The 5,000-nt window shown below is 38.8% G+C and overlaps 1 protein-coding gene and 1 long non-coding RNA gene across 3 annotated transcripts in view; one reads left to right on the top strand and one right to left on the bottom strand.

Moving 5' to 3' along the window:
• Window positions 1-5,000, top strand: part of LOC147467899 (uncharacterized) — a 181,472-nt gene that overhangs the window by 101,571 nt on the left and 74,901 nt on the right. The window lies entirely within an intron of this gene.
• Window positions 2,466-5,000, bottom strand: part of LOC147467911 (histone H2A-like) — a 3,447-nt gene continuing 912 nt past the window's right edge. Inside the window, exon 1 of the mRNA XM_086556238.1 lies at window positions 2,466-5,000. This exon is cut by the window's right edge and continues 912 nt beyond it. The gene's annotated coding sequence lies outside the window, so the exon portion shown is untranslated.

Consider the following 5,000-nt stretch of genomic DNA (forward strand, 5'->3'; position numbering starts at 1 on the left):
GCAAAAATTAGAAAAAAGTGTAAATTGTGCGGTGCGATTGAAAAAAAAAAAAAATTACAGTCAGAATCTATAAGAGTGAACACAGTACTGGTGCGAAAATTAGAAAAAAGTGTAAATTGTGCGGTGCGATTGAATAAAAAAAAAGAAAGAAAATTACCGTCAGAATCTATAAGAGTGAACACAGTACTGGTGCGAAAATTCGAAAAAAGTATCAATTGTGCATTAAAAAAAAAAAGAAAAAGAAAATTACTGTTTGTGCGTTGTGAACTCTGAACTGATAATCCATCTTAGTAACATAAAGCAATTCCGATCTTCAAGCAATTTCAACTCGGCAATGGCAGGGCCTCTGTTCGATAGGTGAGTACACATCCATTTTACTGTATTTATTTTATTATTGAGAGAAAGTGAATTTACAGCAAGTATGGTATGTATTTCATTCGCCATTCTCCTGTGTCGTTTGTCAACCCGTTCGATATTTTCTTGTGTCTGTATGTATGTATTTTCCGCAATGCATTTCTCCCTTCCTTCTTCTTATTACTCTTTTTTCTTTTCTCCTCTTCTTCTTCTGCCTCCTCCTCCTCCTCCTCCTCTTTTCTTCCCTTCTCTTCTCTTCTATTTTCCTCTATGTATTTCTCCCTTTCTTATTCTCTTCTCTTCGCTTCTTTTCTATTGTATTTTTCTTTAGGCATTTCTCACTTTCTTATTATCATCTCATCATATCATATCATATCATATTATATCAAATCGTATCGTATCATATCATATCATATCATATCATATCATATCATATCATATCATCTCGTCTCGTCTCGTCTCGTCTCGTCTCGTCTCGTCTCGTCTCGTCTCGTCTCGTCTCGTCTCGTCTCGTCTCCTCCCCTCCCCTCCCCTCCCTCCTTCCCTATTGCTTTGTGTTTAGTTCGTATACAGAGTTTGATCATTTAAGTTATAGTTCGTTTGCTTAGTTATGCTGACTGTTCATATTCCTTTACTTTTACTCGTCCTTTCTTTTCATTCTCATCCTCATCCTTATCCTCACCATCACTATCCCTCTTGTTCTCATCATTTTTCTGTTCTTCCCCTCTCTCTCTCTCTCTCTCTCTCTCTCTTCTTCTTCTTCTTCTTCTTCTCTCCTCTCCTCTTCTCTTTTCTCTTCTCTCTCTCTCTCTCTCTCTCTCTCTCTCTCTTTCTCTCTCTTCTTCTCTCTTCTTCTTTCTCTCTTCTTTCTTCTCTCTCTCTCTTTCTAGATCTCTCTCTCTCTCTCTCTCTCTCCTCCTCTCTCTCTCTCCTCTTTCCTCTCTCTCTTCTCTCTTCTTCTTCTCTTTTCTCTCTTCGTTTTTCATCTCTCTTCTTCTTCTTCTTCTTTTCCTCTCTTCTCCCGCTCTCTCTTTCATTTCTCTCTCTCTCTTTTCTCTCTTTTATGTTTTTTCGCTTTGATTCTCTCTTCTCTCTCTCTCTCTCTATCCCTCCTTCTTCTTCTCTCTTCTCTCTCTCTCTCTCTCTCTCTCTCTCTCTCTCTCTCTCCTTCTCTCTTCTCTCTCTCTCCTTCTTCTTCTTTCTCTCTCTCTCTCTCTCTCTCCTTTTTCTCTCTTCTTCTTCTTCTTCTTCTTCTTCTTCTTCTTTCCCTATCTATTTCGCATTGATTCTCTTTCTCTCTCTCTCTCTCTCTTTTATGTTTTCTTTCGCTTTGATTCTCTCTCTCCTTCTTTCTATCTCTCTTCTTCTTCTTCTTTCCCTCTCTCTCTCTCTATCTCGCATTGATTCTCTCTCTCTCTCTCTCTCTCTCTCTCTCTCTCTCTCTCTCTCTCTCTCTCTCTCTCTCTCTCTCTCTCTCTCTCTCTCTCTCTCTCTCTCTCTCTCTCTCTTTTATGTTTTCTTTCGCTTTGATTCTCTCTCTCTCCTTCTTTCTATCTCTATTCTTCTTCTTCTTTCCTTCTCTCTCTATTTCGCATTGATTCTCTCTCTCTCTCTCTCTCTCTCTCTCTCTTTCTTCTTCTTTCCCTCTCTCTCTATTTAGCATTGATTCTCTCTTTCTATCTCTCTTCTTCTTCTTTCCCTTTCTCGCTCTCTCTCTCTTTCTTTGTTTTCTTTCGCTTTGATTCTCTCTCTCTCTCTCTCTCTCTTTCTCACTCTTTATCAACACTGATTTTTGATGAGTAAATTAGTTGATTGGTATTGAACTGAGTATAGCGGCATTGGTAATGCAATTCATTTAGTATGGTGTGGGGGAATCGGTGAGTTGTTTTGTTGGTTGTTGATAAAGTTGAGTATGATGACAATGTTATTGAAGAATATGACATTGATATTGCGATCTATGCATCTGGGCTTGGGGTTTGATTTTCTCTCTCTCTCTCTCTCTCTCTCTCTCTCCCTTCTTCTTCTTCTTCTTTCCCTCTCTCTCTCTTTAGCCTTGATTCTCTCTCTCAGAGAGCTTTTCAACAAATACTCAACTCTTTTTCGTAGCGTACAAGAGGGCGTACAGATTGTTTTGTGTTTAGTTCGTATACAGAGTTTGATCATTTAAGGTATAGTTCGTTTGCTTAATTATGCTGACTGTTCATATCCCTCTTGTTCTCATCATTTTTCTGTTCTTTCTATCATCATGTTCCTCCATTCTTCTTTTTCTTCCTCCTCCTCCTCCTCCTCTTCCTCCTCCTCCTCCTCTCTCTCTCTCTCTCTCTTCTTCTTCTTTCCATCTCTCTTCTTCTTTCCTTCTCTCTCTCTCTCTTTCTTTCTCCTTCTTCTTCTTTCCCTCTATCTCAAATTCGCATTGAGTTTCTCTCTCTCTCGCTTTGACTCTCTCTCTCTCCTTCTTTCCATCTCTCTTCTTCTTTCCTTCTCTCTCTCTCTCTTTCTCTCTCCTTCTTCTTCTTTCCCTCTCTCTCTATTTCGTGTCTTGTCTTCTTTGTTTGTTGTTCTTTCGTTTTATTTTGTTTCTCTTACAGTTTCTCTTTCTGCTATCACTTGTCCGGTTTACTATTGTTTCTTCTTTTTGTGGTTTCGCGTTTTACTTCATCTTTTTTTTCTGTTTATCCCCCCCGCCCTTTTTTCATACTGCTATGTTTGTTCTTTTCGTCTCTTCAGATTTATTTATTTATACTATTTATTTTCTTGATTTTATGTTATGCTCTCTCTCTCTCTATTCTTCTTTCCCTTTCTCTCTATCTCTCTCTTTTTATGTTTTGTTTCGCTTTGATTCTCTCTCTTTCTTTCTTTCTTTCTTTCTTTCTTTCTTTCTTTCTTTCTCTCTCTCCTTCTTTTCCTCTCTCTCTCTGCCTCCCTCTTTTTATGCTTTGTTTCGCTTTGACTCTCTCTCTCTTTATGCTTTGTTTCGCTCTGACTCTCTCTCTTCTTCTTCTTTCCCTCTTCTTCTTCTTCTTTCTCTCTCTCTTTTTATGCTTTGTTTCGCTCTGATTCTCTCTCTCTCTCTCTCTCTCTCCTTCTTTTCCTCTCTCTGCCTCTCTTTTTATGCTTTGTTTCGCTCTGACTCTCTTCTTCTTATTATTATTATTATTTCCCTCTCTCCTTCTTCTTCTTCTTCTTCTTTCCCTCTCTCTTTATCTCTCTTATTTTTCTTCTTTCCCTCTCTCTCTCTATTTCGCTATAATTATCTCTCTCTCTCCTTCTTCTTTCCCTCTCTCTATTTCGCATTGATTCTCTCTTTCTCTCTCTCTCTCTTCTTCTTCTTCTTCTTCTTTCCCTCTCTCTCTTTAGCTTTGATTCTCTCTCTCACTCTCCATTTCGCATTGATTTTCTCTCTTTATGTTTTCTTTCGCTTTGATTATCTCGCTCTCTCCTTCTTTCTCTCTTCTTCTTCTTCTTCTTCTTCTTTCCCTGTCTCTCTATTTCGCATTGATTCTCTCTCTCACTCTCCATTTCGCATTGATTCTCTCTCTCTCTCTCTCTCTCTCTTTTATGTTTTCTTTCGCTTTGATTCATTCTCTCTCTCTCTCTCCTTCTTTCTATCTCTCTTCTTCTTCTTCTTTCCCTCTCTCTCTATTTCGCATTGATTCTCTCTCTCTCTCCTTCTTCTTCTTTCCCTCTCTCTATATTTCGCATTGATTCTCTCTCTCTCTCTCTCTCCTTCTTCTTCTTTCCCCCTCTCTCTATCTCTCTTCTTCTTTCCCTCTCTCTCTCTCTTCTTCTTCTTCTTTCCCTTTCTCTCTATCTTTCTCTTTTTATGTTTTGTTTCACTTTGATTCTCTCTCTCTTTCTTCTTCTTCTTCTTCCTCTTTCCCTCTCCTTCTTCTTCTTCCTCTTTCCCTCTCCTTCTTCTTCTTCTTCTCCTTCTTTCCCTCTCTCTTTTTATGTTTTGTTTCGCTTTGATTCTCTCTCTCTCTCTCTCTTTCTCTTTTTATGTTTTCTTTCGCTTTGATTCTCTATCTCTCCTTCTTTCCCTCTATCTCAAATTCGCTTTGATTCTCTCTCTCTCTCTCTCCTTCTTTCCATCTGCCTCTTCTTCTTCTTCTTTCCCCCTCTCTTTATCTCTCTTCTTCTTTCCCTCTCTCTCTCTCTCTCTTTATGTTTTCTTTCGCTTTGATTCTCTCTCTCTCTCTCTTCTTCTTCTTCTTCTTCATTCATTCTCTCTCTATTTCGCATTGATTCTCTCTCTTCTTCTTCTTTCCCCCTCTCTCTATCTCTCTTCTTCTTTCCCTCTCTCTCTCTCTCTTTACGTTTTCTTTAGCTTTGATTCTCTCTCTCTCTCCTTCTTCTTTCCCCCTCTCTCTATGTCTCTTCTTCTTTCCGTCTCTCTCTCTCTCTCTCTCTCTTCTTCTTCTTCTTCTTCTTCATTCCTTCTCTCTCTATTTCGCATTGATTCTCTCTCTTCTTCTTCTTTCCCTCTCTCTCTATCTCTCTTCTTCTTTCCCTCTCTCTTTATGTTTTCTTCCGCTTTGATTCTCTCTCTCTCTTTTAAGTTTTCTTTCGCTTTGATTCTCTCTCTCTCACTCCTTCTTCTTTCCCTCTCTCTATTTCACATTGATTCTCTCTCTTCTTCTTTCCCT

This window comes from Penaeus japonicus, unplaced genomic scaffold, assembly GCF_977035675.1.
Source record: "Penaeus japonicus unplaced genomic scaffold, GWHDUDI00000001_assembly GWHDUDI00000032, whole genome shotgun sequence".
Lineage (NCBI taxonomy): Eukaryota > Metazoa > Arthropoda > Malacostraca > Decapoda > Penaeidae > Penaeus > Penaeus japonicus.